Genomic DNA, 17,144 nt, shown 5'->3' on the forward strand with positions numbered 1-17,144 from the left:
GAAACATGCACTCCAATCCCCACCCCCAAAGGGAAGAGAATCTGATTCCACAGATGTCCTGCTTACTCCATTCTCCTGTGTCATTATTAACACAAAAGTAACTGGTCCACGAAGAGCTACGCTTTATTGACTGAGAATTTACCTTGAGTCCCGGTCCTTCATTCATTGAGGAAGTAGTTCTAAGCAGGGACCAGATGCTATGTCTCCTCCAACTGTGGCTGGATTGGTTAGGGATGATCGGAACTGTCCCCTGCAAGCAGATGACTGCCACGTGCTGTGTGAGAAAAGCGATGGCAGGATTTAAGTTATAGAACTCTGGGAACACAGAAGAGAGCATCTGACCCCTGCCATATGTCCAGGGGTGGGATGTGGTGTGGGTCCCTAGTTAGGACACATTCTCGGGGGGATGGGGAGATTTCTTGAGGTGGCACTTTGACCTTCCACAGTTTACACACACATGAGCAGAAGAGCACAGACCTGGACACAGGTGGAGCCAGACAGACTTTCATTCCCAGTTGTCTCCAGAGCACCATGGCAGCTGGGTCATCTCCAGCGCTGTCTTGCAGCCACTAAAAACCCTTCCTGTACTTTGGCGTGCCTCCCGATTCCTTATACCTGATAAATAGAGTGAGACTGGTGGAGACATAACTGGGGTGGGGGCTGGTTGCAAAGCCTCTCTGATATGGCAGAGTGCCTCCCCGCCAGGGAAGTTAAAGTCCTGCTTGGTGTTGCCTCTGGAGCAACCCTTTCCTACCAGTGGACTCCAGTTTCTTGGCTGCAAGGCAGCTCCTCCTAAGGCGCACACAAAGGGGCTTAGAACCTTTCAGGGTGGCTTTGCCCTATGGGTACCTGCGTTTCACAAGCGGACAGGAGATTGGGACAATGATGGCTCTCCTCTCATGGAACAACATCTGCATCTCAGTAACTGAAACACAAGCCATGGGTTTTGTTGTGACTGCAGAGAAGAGTGGCTTTGCACTCAAGAGAAACTAGGGCATGACTCCCAGATCCAGCTTTTACTGCATCAGCCACCTAAGCTCTTTCAGCTTGCTTACTTGTCTGTGAGAAGGCTGGGGTTCATCCATACCCCTCTGGGTCTGAGGGGAATAAAACCACACATACCTGGCTCCCACAAGCTCCATAAGCAGGCTCAAGGTGAGTCATTTACACTGTCCGCCCCCCTCCCCGTTATGGACACATCAGTGGGGAGGGAGGCTAGCCAGAGCCCCTGAGAGTCTACTCCATCCTCTGGCTGGGGTGGGGCTTGGGGTGGGGTGGTGGAACTGGTGCCATGTCCAACCATTTAATTGGCTTTACATACCACAGGCACATACTTCATTTCATATTTAGGTGTGTTCTGCTCAGAGGAGTTGTAGTGAAGGAAGTCAGTCATCACAGTTGAATCTGTAGCAAGTAGAAGCAGCAGTGGGGTCGCTCCCTCCACTGGCCATCACAGGAACTGGCAGTTTCTTCCATGGGTTGATGGCACCTGGTGGAGACACCTGAGGAGTTGCAAGAAGGTGCTGTGACATTCCCTAGGAGGGTCCCCATACTGAGCTGGCAGCTCATCCTTGCCTCCCTGATGACCACAGGGATTAGTAAATCAAACCCCTGCATAGGGAGGACGTGTCAATATACTTCATCTTGTCCTAACAGGAACTCAAAACAATAGAGTGAAAAATAGTGAAAATCTCATCAACATACAGTGCATGGGTAGGGCAGCTCAAGTCCTGTTCCGTGTACTGGGTCACAGACACCATAAAGTGACATTTTGAAATTCCCATGCTTCGGCTTATCCCTCCTCACTGTGAAGCAGGTTGTCACCCTGGATACCTTTATGCTTCCAATACTGTGACCAAATTCAAAAGGCCATATTCAAAGACAACAATGGGCCCATATACAGCAAGAAGAGAGCTTTTCTGTCTGTATCCTATTCTTAGCAAGGAAGCCTTTCGCAGACAAACTCTGCCATCAGATTGCGTTTCTCAGCACTCATCGTGCAGTGGAGATTCATAGTGAAATCTCCACCACCTTCCATTTGGTAAAAATATCAAAACTGTTAACTGTGACTTTTCTCCCAGGTACTCCCCAGGAAAAACGGAAACTGATCTACACAGCCTGGCAGCTGAACCTAAGAAGGAATCAGGCAGATGAAGAGGGAGGAAGGGCATGTAAGATGGAGGCAAAGGCAGAAGTGAGATTGTGAAATCGGTGGGTGGGGAGGGGGAGAGAGGGGGCGGAGGGGGTGGCTAGGGAGTAGGAGTGTGAGCACACCGGGCATCTGATGAACAGAGAGAGGTCTGGGTGGCTGGAATATCAAGTGGGGCGTGGAGCAGAAGGAGGGTGTCTGGTGAAGATCGGGCATTTGGGGGAAGACAAGACCTGCTGTGCCTAGTCCAGGAGGCTGGACAGTATCCTAAGAGCAGCAGGCAGCCTGTGCAGAGTTTTGAGCAGGGGTGTCATGTCCAGATTGCACTGAAGAAAGCTTCCCTTCCTCAGGCAGCAGGACAGACCATGTGTTGGAAAGCATCAGGATTGCTGGTGCTTGTCAAGGAGAGAGACGAGGGTGACCTGGCCTAAGGAACTCACTGTGCTGATGGAGAGAAGGAACAATATCTTACTTAGACTTAGGAGGCCGAGAGGTGAGGGTTGATGATTGAGAGTGTGGTGAGAGAGTGGTAGCAGGCAAGGATGGCTTTAAGCATCTCTGGCCTAAGCAGCTGGGGACAAGGCTGCCTTGCACTGAGTCAGGGGACAGTAAAGGAGGTGCAGCTGTGTGGGGAGCGGGGGTTGGGGGGGATGGGTGCAGTTTGGACATGTTGAATATTCCTTGCCTGGGGGAATCAAACACGTACTATCACAGTGACTTGGGGGAGCTGACCTAACTTCTCTGTGCCCATGATGCCTCATCTGTGATGGGGGAATGAAGCTAAGAATTAAGAAAAAGACTAATTTCCTGTTTCATTGCTTTAGTCTAGGAGAATGTTCTCCTTTTACAAAGAAGTGCTGTCTTACTGTCAGGTATTCTGTCGGTATAATGGGAATGTATCTGCTTATCCATATATCCGCTTGGTTTTACATATCTGCTTTGTGTATTTTCACCATGTGGTATGTATTGTCAACCGTAAAGAGAAATAAACTCAAAGGAACAAGTGTTTCTTGTCACATGCATGCAGAACGGCAGTCCATCAGCCTGTCTCTCAGAGAAACAGCCCCCTTTAGAACCTCCTGTAGCTCCTCACTCCGTCCAGGGGGTGGGTAGAGGCCTGTGGGACCCAGTGTGTCTTTCACTTCTCTTCCCTGTGAAGGCATCTGTGGTGTCCCAGAAGTTGCCCAGCACTTGTTGAGTGCAGTCTCCCTGCAGCCCTATCAGTTGACTAGGGGAGTCTGTAGTCAGGAAGAGAGTGCTGAGCCTGAAGTGTGGATCCGGAAACCATCACCCTGTGGTGCCGAGCTGGGAGGTGATGAAGCCACAGATACCTAGATTTAAATCAAGGTCCCATGACTTATTCCTTCTGTGACTGTGGGCAAGTTACTTACAGTCTGCGTGACTTAGTTTCCTGAATTGAAGAGGATGATGATCCTATTTTGCGATAATGACTCCTTTTTGCTGCCTTCATTTAGATTACCAAAAAAAAAAAAAAAAAACCTTTTGAGAACTATACAGTGATGTTCAAGTGTCGATTATTTCCAGAGTAAAAATGGAACCTGTCAACAAAGATATGAAAAGATGCTCAACCTCAGTCATTGTCAGAAAAATGCAAATCAGAGCCACAATTAGGTATCTAGTCACAGTGGTCAGAATGGTCATCATTGGAAAGCTACGCACAATAAATGTTGGAGTGGATGTGGAGAAAAGGGAATCCTCCTATACTGTTTGTGAGAATGAAAGCTGATACAGCCACTATGGAGAACAGTATGGAGGTTTCCTTTAAAACTGGGAATAAAACTACCACGTGCTGTGCTGTGCTTAGTTGCTCAGCTGTGTCCGTCTCTTTGCAACCCCATGGACTGTAGCCCACCAGGCTACTCTGCCCATGGGGATTCCCCAGACAAGAATACCGAGGTGGGTTGTCATGCCCTCCTCCAGGGGATCTTCCCAACCCAGGGACCGAAGCCACTCTCCCGCAGTGCAGGCGGATCCATTATTGTCTGAGCCACCAGGGAAGCCCATAAATACTGGAGTGGCTAGCCTATCCCTTCTCCAGGGGGTCTTCCCGACCCAGGATTTGAACTGGGTTCTCCCACATTGCACATGGATTCTCTATCAGCAGAGCTACCACGGAAGCCCATAAAACTACCATATGACCCAGAAATCACACTCTTGGACATACGCCCTGAGAAAACTATAATTCAGAAAGACACATGTACCCAAAAGTTCCTTGAACCAGTATCTACAATATCCATGACATGGAAGAAACATAGATGTCTGTCAATGAATGGAGAAAGATGTTGTGGTACATGTATGTATACAATGGAATGTTCATCAGTTATAAAAGGGGACGAATTTGAGTCATTTCTAGTGAATTGGATGAAGCTAGAGCCTGTTATACAGCGTGAAATAAATCAGAAAGAGAAAAACAAATATCCTACATCAACACACATATGTGAAATTTAGAAAAACGGCACTGATGAACCTATTTGCAGGGCAAGATTAGAGTCTCAGACATGGACAAGAGAATTATGGACACAGCAGGCAAGGAGAGGATGGATTGAATTGAGAGTATAGCACTGAAATATACAGATTACCATGTGTAAAATAGATAGCTAGTGGCAAGCTTCTGTATAGCACAGGAAGCTTAGTTTGGTGCTCTGTAATGACCTAGAGGGGTGGGGTTCGGGGGTGGAAGAGAAGTTCAAGAGGGAGGGGATATATGTATACACTTATAGCTGATTCACCCTTGTCCTACAGCAAAAATTAGCACAACATTTAAAGCAATCATAATCCAATTTTAAAAGGTGAGGGGTGTTCGAACCTCTCTGCCTTTATACTTATCTACTGGGACCGGCATGAAAGATGCTCATATTTACCATGCTGACAAAGTTCAACTTCACCTGAGCTGTTAAGAAAAGCCACAGTAAAGAAATCTCTGCAGACTTTCATGTCCCCAAAATGACTTAATGCAAACACCACCCTTCCCCGTCGGACTTCGGTAAGACTCATCCAAAGTACCCAGTGACTCCTGGGTTTACCTACCACAAGGTCAAGTACAGACCTTCCTCCTTGTCATTAAAGGGCAGACACAGACCATCCAACTCTTTGTTTTCTGTCTCATAACTAGGAACGGTGATTAAAAGTCAGTTCTCCTGAAACTAGCTAGTCACAAAGATAATCATTTCCTCTTCTGTCGACGGGATTTCCCCCTAAATGTTTTCCCCCCTGCAAAGGTCCCCACTGTCACTTCTCTACTACTCTCTGTGGAATGAAGTACAGTGCAAAACCACCTTGCTGGCAGTCTGATCTTCAGGGCTGTGGTGCTCTCCCAATTGCAATCGGTAGAAATACAGCCAGTGTCTCTAATAGTTTGCTTTTACTCTTTCCTAGTGTGTTACTAGTAACAATTGGTAGAAAAACATGCAAGTAACAGGAGCTGCTCCTCACGTGGACAGGCGACAACACAAATTACCAGGCATCAGGGAGAAGCCCCCGCCTTCCGATCCCAAGAGCCGACCATCACCAGCTGTCATCTGTGCGGAAGGAAACTTCCTGCGACTCTGGCAAGGATGGTCCCTCCTAGCCTCCAAGCTGCTGGGAGAGGACCTCCGGGCACGCGGTCGAGAGGACCCGGCACTAACTCCTCTTCTCCGAATCTCCCCCGCCCTACTGCCATTGTCCCTGTGGAGGAACCTACTTGTCTTCAGGCCATTCCAGGCTCCCTCTGAATCCACTACAACCCAGGGAATACGCAGGAAGGTCCTTCTATAAGGAAGGGAGGAGTAAATGTCCCATCTTTGTGACGTCAAAACCAGGCCCGCCAACTCCTCACCCCTGAAGGGCGGGTAGGCTCTGTAGGACGCTGGAGGACTCCTCTCGGTGGTCTGCTGCTGCTGCTAAGTCGCTTCAGTCGTGTCTGACTCTGTGCGACCCCATAAACGGCAGCCCACCAGGCTCTCCCATCCCCAGGATTCTCCAGGCAAGAACACTGGAGTGGGTTGCCATTTCCTTCTCCAATCCAGGAAAGTGAAAAGTGAAAGTGAATTCGCTCAGTCGTGCCGGACTGTTCGCGACCCCATGGACTGCAGCCCACCAGGCTCCTCCATCCATGGGATTTTCCAGGCAAGAGTACTGGAGTGGGATGCCATTTCCTTCTCGGTGGTCTTTACCCTTCTATTCCACACACACTAAGGATGGGAGGCCGACCGCCGCCCACTCCCGGCTTCTTGCACGGGCGGAGGATGGGAGGCACTGCATTGGCGTCCTGCTGTTGAGAACCTGATCCTGACGAGGAATGTGTGACAGTGAGGGGTAGAGAGAGGGACAGACACGCAGAGGAAGACATCTATCTCTCTAGCACCAACCAGGTGTGCCTTAGTGTCACAGGACCAGAATCCTCTTTAGCCAAGTGGGATACATGTTTTCTCAGAACAGTTATTTTCCCCAGATGCCCCACCACTTCAGTAGCAGATGGCGGTTGGACAGTTTTCAGTTGAGTTCAGTTGCTCAGTCGTATCCGACTCTTGGCGACCCCATGGACGGCAGCACCCCAGGCTTCCCTGTCCATTATCAACTCGAGGATCCTACTCAAACTCATGTCCATCCCGTCGGTGACTCCATCCAACCATCTCATCCTCTGTTGTCCCCTTCTCCTCCTGCCTTCAATCTTTCCCAGCGTCAGGGTCTTTTCCAATGAGCTGGTTCTTCTCATCAGGTGGCCCAAAGTATTGCAGTTTCAGTTTCAGCATCAGTTCTTCCAATGAATATTCGGGACTGATTTGCTCTAGAATGGACTGGCTGGATCTCCCTGCAGTCCAAGGGACTCTCAAGAGTCTTTTCCAACACCACAGCTCAAAAGCATCAATTCTTGGGCACTCAGTTTTCTTTATAGTCCAACTCTCACATCCATACATGACTACTGGAAAAAAACATAGCCTTGACTAGATGGACCATTGTTGGCAAAGTAATGTCTCTGCTTTTTAATATGCAGTCTAATTTAGTCATAGCTTTTCTTCCAAGGAGAAAGCGTCTTTTAATGTCATGGCTGCAGTCAACATCTGCAGTGATTTTCAAGTCCAAAAAATAAAGTCTCTCACTGTTTCCATTGTCTCCCCATCTATTTGCCATGAAGTGATGGGACCGGATGCCATGATCGTAGTTTTCTGAATGTTGAGTTTTAAGCCAACTTTTTCACTCTCTTCTTTTACTTTCATCAAGAGGCTCTTTAGTTCTTCTTCACTTTCTGCCATAAGGGTGGTGTATTTTTCACTCTCCTCTTTCAAGTTCATCAAGGGGCTCTTTAGTTCTTCTTCGCTTTCTGTCACAAGGGTGGTGTCATCTTCATATCTGAGGTTATTGATATTTCTCCCAGCAATCTTGATTCCAGCTTGTGGTTCATGCGACCCAGCATTTCCCATGATGTACTCTGCATATAAGTTACACAAGCAGGGTGACAATATATAGCCTTGAGGTACTTGAGAACCCCATGAACAGTATGGACAGTCTGTATGTGACTTATTTCTCTTTCTCTCCCTGTGGATCGCCATTTTAAACTGATATCGAAACATCCTATGGACATCAGTCGCTGACCAGGATAACTGGGCTCAAATCGGTGTTCACCAGGTTCAGAAGTAGGCTCTTTCCTTGGCAACAGCTTCCTCCACACCTCCTGTCCCACGTCACAAAATGAGACAAAATAATGAAGTATTTTCAGGGGAAATGCATTTCCCATATAGAAATCATCACAGGTGTTCTTTCTCAAGAGCGTGTGAGTTAGACCTTGACGTGACATAGGAATAAGTACATACTTGTAATAGGCTCCTTGAGTCCTGCCTTGGTGTGCAATGCTTTTGAAAACTTTTATCTCCTGAATCGACCAGTAGCAGTGTAGAGTAATTTAAAAACAAAAGCATCTTTGGTTGTCTGATTTCCTGGGCTACAGCTGATCCTGGGCAGTAGACCTCTGCTGTGCTCAGAAATTTGGATATATGATTAGTTAGGGGTTTCCATTTGTATTTCGATTGTTGTTGATTAGTCCCTAAGTCGTGTCGCATTCTTTTGTGATCCCACGGACTGTACCCACCAGGCTTCTCTGTCCATGGGATTCCCCAGGCCAGAATACTGGAGTGGGTTTCCATTTCCTTTGTCAGGGGATCTTCATGACCCAGGGATCAAACCCCAGTCTCTTGCATTAGCAGGTGGATTCTTTACCGCTGAGCCACCAGGGAAGCCCTTGTATTTCCAATACCATTGCCTTATATTTGACACACCTCTATTGGGTGTATTACATACGTCTATGCACCTGTGTGTTAGGGTTGCTTTGCTTGTTTGTTTTGTCAGAAACAGAAAAGTGAAGTGGCATTGCTTGCTTAAGTCTCTCAGGGAACCAGCAACCGTAAAAATGTATTTATAAAAAAAAAGTATTTCCATATCTTAAGGAGATGAATTTCCATAACTCCCTATGAAGGGGTTTAGACTCCTACCTAGAATGTACTGACATTGAATGAACTATTTCATGAGTGGTCACTTTAGGAAAGAAGTGTTTCTAGTCTTTTTAAGTGATTATTGGCTACATTTAAAATTATGCTTGAGATTGTGTGAAATAGGTAAGTAAAACTACAGATCCCAGTGATCCATTTTCTTTACCCTGCATGTGGATGCAGTACAAACTCAGTGTAAACGATCAGTTTCGGTAGAGCCAACATGCCCTGCACAGAAATATTGTTTATAAAGTGGACAGACTGTATGTGCCAACAGGAAATCTACACTTTGTTCAGCAGATCATTTATCTAATAAAGGAGGACCTAGAGCCAAGGGAATGTGTAACGTGGTGATTGTGAGCTAAAATAGGTGACAACATTGAGAGAGTGGTATTATGAACAGTGCAGAAACCTTCACATTTCAACCCACACAGATGAAAAATGGTCAGGACCACTACCAAGCAGTGTGACCTTGAGTAAGATGCTCACCCTCTCTGATCCTCGCTTCCCATGTCTGCAAATGGGGACAATAATATTCTATGTTATCCCACCCCCAGGCGAAGCCCATTCCTGACCCTCTGATCCCAGCCTCCGCTGGCTCCTGAGGCCAAGGCTCTCGTCACACTTGTGTCACCATTGTCTTCAGTCTGGCTCCCTGCCCACCCCACGGTGAGCTCCTTGAAGACCCTCTCGCTGCCTGAAATGTTCTTGTGCCCACAAAGTCTGGAAAGCACCGGTCTGGGAGTCTGGTGCCCCACAGGTGCTCAGAACACGTTCACCATCTTATAAGTGATGATAAGGTGAGGTACACAGAGCAGTGCAGCTGCTGATACGTTGTCAATTTGTTCGCTGCAAACACAATACACGAAAAAAGTGGCTAGAGCAAACCTCTTGGCTCAATTTTCATAGGCCCAGGGCTGTGTCTGTCTTTTATTCCCACCTTGTCCAGAACCTTATTGTATCAGAGTAACACTCGCCTTTCCCCTTCCTAGTGCATCCCCATCAAGCAGCTGTTTCTCAACTGAATTGCCAGTGAGTGAACCCTGAAAATTCTAGGCTCACATTTCTGTTCCTTTGAGTGGGTGATGGGCATCCTGTCTTCTATCCCCACTCATACAGTAGTGTCTAGTGTCCGTCCCTTCTCACTTGGCTTCTGATTTATTCTATATCTTGGACAATCCATTACCTCCTGAGACTGAGTTCTGTCCTAGGCTATGGCTGCTTTCGGCACTGTTCTGAGGGCATTGATGACCAGGTGGGCGCTGGGGGGATACTTGTTGGATGAATACAGCTCGGACAGCCAGGCTACTTTATTTCACCGGTGAGAGGTGTAACTTCCACTCATTCTGCCATTAGCAGGATGGACGCTTTGAACCTGCTGATCAGTGTCCTGGGCAAGGTCACAGGAGCCCTGTCACCCTGCTCTCCTCTCTTCCTCTTGCTTCCATAGCTTCTTCTATTCCGTACCTTTGCTGTGCCCTCCTCTGTGTGCCCACTGCTCTCCTTGTACATGGACACTGTGCTTGAGCCCATCCATTCGCCTGATTTCATGTTGTGTGTTGTCAGTTACCTTTCTGATTAGGTTCTTTGAGCAGTTTTCTCTTTACTCACAGTCCAAGGTGGATGCTGCAATACAGTAAGCATCATGGGTCTCCTTTTATTCTTTTTCTTTCATTTTCTCCTTTTTTTCTTCCTTTTTTCCCTTTTATGAGGAAACAATACAGTGTGTGGGTACGGACACTAGCTCTGATTCTAGACAACTTCCTTGCACCCAGTTCTCCCACTTGTTATCATCACATCTTGAGAAATTAAATTGGCTCACTGTGCCATTGCAGCCTCACCTGAAAATTGGGGAATTATTCTGAATAATGACATGAACTGAGCAGGTTGCATTTGTGAGTATGGAATGAGGTTAGTAGAGATGTGCTGGCATATTCCCTGGTGTAATGACTACTGAGCTTCAAGGTCACGTTAAACATCTGTGTCCAGCCCTAGAGGCTCCTTTCTTCTCAGCCACAGTCCTTGAGCTTTTCCCTCACAGCTAGACGAACCCTCACAAGGAGGCTGGCTTTTCTGTTACACATCTCCCACCTGGAAACCACTCACAGACTTCATTTTCTGTTGCGTTCATCATTCTGTTCCTGGTAATGTTGTCCTCAGATGGATTGAGGCTCCTACTAGCCCAGGACTGAAAATAAGGGTGTGACGTTTCCATGCTCCCCCATGGCATGGAAACACTCTGGGACCTGTGCCCAAACTCCTCTCCCCATGTCGTGTCCCCCCATACCAATGTTCACAGTTTACACTCAAGCTGGGTTCCAGTGCAGGCCCTACCAGCCCAGGCAGTCTCCTTCAGCCTCAAATTCCTTATCTTTAAAATGGATATAGGTCCACTTGTTGGTGCGGTTTCTTGGGAGAACTGCTGGGGATCACAGATGTAAAACACCTAGCACCCATGACCTGGCAGGTGGAAGGCACTAAATAAATGGCCGTGTCCTCTATCTGTCAGCTTCTTTAATGCACAGCATCTGGTGTGGAATAATACTGTGTCTCAGCCAATGTTTTTGGATTGGACAGAGAAAGATGTGACATACTGGGGGTATATTAGGCTTCTCCAGAGTAACACAGCCAATAGAGAGAGACTTATTTTAGGGAATTGGATCATGGGCTTGTGGGTTCTGACAGTTCTGATGTCCTTTGGGCAGGTCGGCTGGCTGGAAATCCAGGTCGCACTCTAGAGACCCAAATCTGCAGAGCAGGCCAGCAATGTCGAGTCTCATGCAGGGTTTCTCAGGCTGTAGTCTTGAGGCTAAATTGTTTCATCCTCAGGAAGCCTCAGTCCCTGCTCTTAAGCTTTTTCAACTGATTGGATGAAGAAACTGCACTCCCCCCCACCCCTCCGCTTCCCCATTATGCCAGGTAATATTATTCCCTTAAAGTCTACTTGGAGAAAAGTTATGACCAACCTAGACCGCATATTAAAAAGCAGAGACATTACGTTGCCAACAAAGGCCTGTCAAATCAAAGCTATGGTTTTTCCAGTAGTCATGTATGGATGTGAGAGTTGCACTATAAAAAAAGCTTAGTGCCAAAGAATTGATGCTTTTGAATTGTGGTGTTGGAGAAGACTCTTGAGAGTCCCTTGGACAGCAATGAGATCCAACCAGTCCATCCTAAAGGAAATCAGTCCTGAATATTCATTAGATTGACTGATGCTGAAGCTGAAACTCCAATATTTTGAACACCTGATGTGAAGAACTGACTCATTGGAAAAGACCCTGATGCTGGGAAAGATTCAAGGTGGGAGGAGAAGGGGACAACAGAGGATGAGATGGTTGGATGGTATCACCAACTCAATAGACATGAGTTTGAGTAAGCTCCGGGAGGTGGTGATGCACAGGGAGGCCTGGCATGCTGCAGTCCATGGGGTCACAAAGAGTTGGACATGACTGAGCAACTGAACTGAACTGAACTGAAAGTCTATGGATCAAGTATCCAAGTACCTTACTCGCCCGCCATCTAGTGGCTATCATCTGAAAAATGGGGCACCAGAGCCAAGCCAAGATGACTTTTACTTTCTTCATCACAGTGGGGAAGCAGTACACTGAGACATCATGTCCCAAACAGAATCTCTGGCCAATGGGCTGTCTCTCTAGCTTTACTCATCTCAGGTAAAATCTGTTCCCTGCCCTCAGAAGCCATGTAAGATAACGAAGGAATGTTGAGGCAGTGGTGATTTAAGGAGAGATTTGGTATGATATCTTTTTTCATTTGGGCCCAGTGACAGCAGGGAATGAAATGGGGTGGGGTGGTGAAGGAAATGAGATGATGAACTTATTGCCCCAGCCACCTCCCTGCCCCCAGGTAGCTGACTTCAATAGGTCTAACTGGTATTAATGCCTTTGTGTGAAGACTCACTATTAACACCACGTGTGTGGTATGAGAAACTTGGTGGGCAAAGCAGATAGCATGGCCAAATATTCATTTTTCAGAGTGGATGGAGGGAGAAGAGAGAAAAGAATGTTGATCCATGGGTTACTTGTGAGTCAGTTTCTAAAATCTCACTATTTCTTCACAAGGTGTGTGTGAATTCTTTTCTTTATCTGAGAATTGGCTTTCTAGGTGAAGAAATATCATTGTGAGAGACTCCTTGTGACATGTGAAAAGTGGTTGGGAGTGAATTGGGTTGAGGTCATTTTCCAAATGTTTCACACCAAGTGTTTGTTTAAGGGGAGAGCAGTGGTCCTGAAGAACTGAACTAAGTGGTTGAAATACAGGATCAGTTACTGAAATGTGAAGAGACTCTTTCTGGGATGTGTGTTCATCCTAGCCTGTGGTCACAGGCAACTCACAGGATTTGAACCGTGTCTTCCTAATGTGTTTTGTTCCCTGCCCTTGAATGTGCTGGAGGCTGCAGTTCCCATTACTAAAGTTCCAAAGTAAGTTCTCTGAGGAAAGTAATTTCTAGAAACAAGAAGTGCCTGGGAAGCTGCTCTAAAGTTTTAATATAGCCTGTGATGTAAGTTTTGTTAGCTTCACCCAAGATATGATTATTCAAAGATTATAGAGATGCACCTACTTCAGTATCTACCACCGGATTTTTCAAATGAACATACAGTAAGATCGGCCTGGTTTTCTTTCTTACTTCTTTCTTTATTGTGGCTGCACTGAGTCTTTGTTGCTGCACGAGGGCTTTCTCTAGCTGTGGAGAAGGAGCACTACTCTCCAGGGGTGGTGCACGGGCTTCTCATTGCAGAGACTGCTCTTGTTGCGGAGCATGAGCTCTAGGCTCGTGGCTCCAGTAGTTGGAGAAGGCAGGTTCAGGAGTTGTGACACACAGTCTTAGCTGCTCTGTGGCACGTGGAAACTGCCTGGACCAGGGACTGAACGCCTGCCTGTTTCATTGGCAGGTGGATTCCTTTTTTTTTAATCATTAATTTATTTTAATTGGAGAATAATTCTTTACAAAATTCTGATGGGTTTTGCCATATATCAACATGAATCGGCCACAGTTATTTATATGTCCCCTCATTCCAGAACTGGGGGTCCCACCTCCCTCCCCATACCCTGCTTCATGCATTGAACTTGTTCTGGTCATCTATTTTACATATGGTAATGTGTATGTTTCAATGCTATTCACTCAAATCATCCCACCCTGCCCTTCCCCCACTGAGTTGAAAAGTCTGTGGTATAGGTCTCTGTCTTCTTTGCTACCCTGCCTGTAGAATCGTTGCTACCGCCTTTCTAAATTGCATATAGATGCATTAATATAAGTATTTGTCTTTCTCTTTCTGACTTACTTCTGTCTGTATAACAGGCTCCAGGTTCATCCACCTCATTAGAACTGATTCAGGTGTGTTCCTTTTCAATAGCAGGGTAATATTCCATTGTGTATATTTACCACCACTTCCTTATCCATTCATCTGCCCATAGACATCTAGGGTGCTTCAATGTCCTAACTATTGTAAATAGTGCTGCAGTAAACATTGGGGTACATATGTCTCTTTCAAATCTGGTTTCCTTGGGGTGTATGCCCTGCAGTGGGTCGTATGGCAGTTCCGTTTCCAGTTTTTTAAGGAATCTGCACACTCTTCTCCATAGTAGCAATACCAGTTTGCATTCCCACCAACCGTGGAATAATGTTCCCTTTGCTCCCCACCCTCTCCAGCATTTATTGTTTGTAGACATTTTGATGATGGCCATTCTGACCTGTGTGAGATGATACCTCATTGTAGTCTTGATTTGCATTTTTCTAATAATCTGTGATACTAAACATCTTTTCATGTGTTTATTAGGCATCTGTATATCTTTGGAGAAATGTCTGTTTAGGTCACTTGCTCACTTTTTATTGGGTTGATCATTTTTTTTGATATTGAGCTGCATGAGCTTCTTTTACATTTTGGAGATTCATTCATTGTCAGTTGTTTCATTTGCTATTATTTTCTCCTGTTCTGAGGGCTGTCTTTTCACCTTGCTTATAGAATCCTTCGCTGTTCAAAAGCTTTTAAGTATAATTAGGTCCCATTTGTTTATTTTTGTTTTTATTTCCATTACTCTGGGACGTAGATCCTAGAGGATTTTGCTGTGATTTATGTCACAGAGTGTTCTGCCTATGTTTCCCTCTTAAGAGTTTTATAGTTTCTGGTCTTACATTTAGGTCTTTAATCCATGTTGAGTTTCTTTTTGTGAATGGTGTTGGAAAGTCTTCCAGTTTCATTCTTTTACACATAGGTGACCAATTTTCCCAGCATCATGCATTGAACAGACTGTGTTTTAGCTATTGCATATTTGTGCATCCTTTGTCAAAGACAAGGTGTTCATAGGTGCAGGGATTTATCCTTGAACTTTCTGTTTTGTTCCATTGATCTATATTTCTGTCTTTGTGCCAGTACCATACCATCTTGATGACTGTGGCTTTGTAATATAGTCTGAGTCAGGAATGTTGATTCCTGCATTACACTCTTCTCTCTCAAGATTGCTTTGGGAATTCGGGGTCTTTGGTGTTTCCATACAAACTGTGAAATTATTTCTTGTAGTTCTGTGAAAAATACCATTGGTAGTTCGGGATTGTGATGAATCTACAGATTGCTTTGGGTAGTAGACTCATTTTCACTATATAGATTCTTCATTCCAAGACCATGATACATTTCTCCATCTATTTGTGTTATCTTTGATTTCTTTCACCAGTTTTTTTTTTATATTTTTCTGTATATAGGTCTTTTGTTTCTTTACGTAAATTTAGTCCTAAGAATTTTATTATTTTTGTTGCAATGGAGAATGGGATTGTTTCCTTAATTTCTCTTTCTGATTTTTCATTGTTAGTGGATAGGAATGCAAGGGATTTCTGTGTATTAATTTTATATGGCAGGCGGATTCTTAACCACTGGACCACCAGGGAAGTCCTGGCCTGCTTGTCTTTGGGTGTGAAGCTTTCTGAGCTCTGACACACGGCAAATTCCAGTGATCACCACCATGACCAGGACCAGGCCACGTCCATCACCTTTAAAATGCCCAGGAGCTGCCACTTTCTTGTTTATCCTTCCACACCTGAATTCCTGACAGAAGGATCTGTCTGCCTTCACTACATTTTGTCCTTTGCAATTTTCCAATTCCTTATGTATTCTGAATATAAGACCTTTCTCATACTTGTGATTCACAAACATCTTTCCCCTAATAACAAATAGCTTCCCTTTTCATTACAGGAGACAGGAGTGATGAAATCTACTTTTCCTCCCCACCCTCAGAGCTCAATGTTATGTACCCAGCAAGTGCCCATGAGATTCTTCAGAAGTGAAAATGAATTCTGCTGTCTGCCCATCTGTCTCTCAGGTAGTCTCCAGAGCTATAGTTCTCATCTCTGATCCCCTACCTGAATGGGAAATATAATAGAACTGTCTAAGGATAGGTGCTGTATCTTTTGCTGTGTTTTTCCTCACACTAGTATTTCCATTATCAACCAAGAAATGACCCGCAGTCTGTTCTCAATATAAATCTGGTCAAATATAGAGCAAATGAAAAGTACCTGATTTGTTCCAGGTGCTTTACTTTATCATTGTGTTGTGCCATGATACTGATACAGTACATGAATTGTTTTCTGTGTGGCACCCTCCCTTTTCATTTAGCATCTTATTGTAATAACTATGTTATTATACATTTTAAAAAGTTTTGTAGGCTAGTTTACATTCATTTTGGCCTTCTCTGGAGGCTCAAATGGTAAAGAATCTGCCAGCAATGTGGGAGACCTCGGTGCAATCCCTGTGAGACCCAGGGTCAATCCCTGGGTCAGGAAGATCTGCTGGAGAAGGGAATGGCAACCAACTCCAATATTCTCGCTTGGAGAATCCCCATGGACAGAGGAGCCTGGTGGGCTACAGTCCAGGGGGTCTCAAAAATCAGACAGGGCTGAGCGACTAACACTTTCACTTTACCCTCATTCCCATTATTTTATTGCATTCTTCTCTTGGGGATAGGAAAGCATCCTGCAAACCAGTGTGCAAAATACAATCTGACAGACTTGAGACCTGAACGGAGGGACACTCTTGGAGGAACCCGGGGAAACTTGGCAGCTGATTCTTCCTCTATGTGCCACAGTTCTCAAAGGCAAAAATGAGGGAAGTAATACCACCTGCTTCTTGGGTGGTGTCCAGCATCTACGCAGCAGGATCTTAGCTTCGCACTTGTCCCTGACATGTTATTATTGTAGGTGGCTTGGATGGTAAGGAGTCAGCCTGCAATGCAGGAGACCCAGGTTCAGTCCCTGGGTTGGAAAGCTCCGCTGCAGAAGGAAATGGCAACCCACTCCAATATTCTTGAATGGAGAATCCCATGGGCAGAGGAGCCTACACAGTCCAAGGGGTCTTAAAGAATCTGACAGGACTGAGCAACTTCCATTTCCACTTCACATAAACATTTTCAAGTCAAAACTCACTGTCATAATAAAGGTCTTTTTAAATCCAGCATTTCCTCTAGGATGAGAAGCAAGACAAGGGAGCTCACTCCCGCCCCCATTA

At 45.6% G+C, this 17,144-nt stretch overlaps 1 protein-coding gene and 1 long non-coding RNA gene across 14 annotated transcripts in view; both read right to left on the reverse strand.

Moving 5' to 3' along the window:
- Positions 1 to 6,188, reverse strand: part of LOC147340359 (uncharacterized) — a 31,341-nt gene extending 25,153 nt beyond the window's left edge. For 2 of the 12 annotated variants that reach the window (XR_015159353.1, XR_015159352.1), the window contains exons 1-5: positions 5,853 to 6,188; positions 3,541 to 3,708; positions 1,322 to 1,502; positions 478 to 615; positions 143 to 274 (exon numbers count right to left, since the gene is read on the reverse strand). This is a non-coding gene — a long non-coding RNA (uncharacterized LOC147340359). Of the gene's footprint in view, positions 1 to 100; positions 275 to 477; positions 616 to 1,321; positions 1,503 to 3,540; positions 3,709 to 5,852 lie in introns of those variants that run through there. The other 10 variants (XR_015159355.1, XR_015159358.1, XR_015159362.1 and 7 more) reach the window with 10 other exon arrangements.
- Positions 1 to 17,144, reverse strand: part of LOC147340358 (P antigen family member 3-like) — a 95,977-nt gene that overhangs the window by 54,466 nt on the left and 24,367 nt on the right. The window lies entirely within an intron of this gene.

The sequence above is a fragment of the Bos grunniens genome, chromosome X, assembly GCF_055505025.1.
Source record: "Bos grunniens cultivar Pamir isolate PY7600 chromosome X, Bosgru_T2T1.0, whole genome shotgun sequence".
Taxonomy (NCBI): Eukaryota; Metazoa; Chordata; class Mammalia; order Artiodactyla; family Bovidae; genus Bos; species Bos grunniens.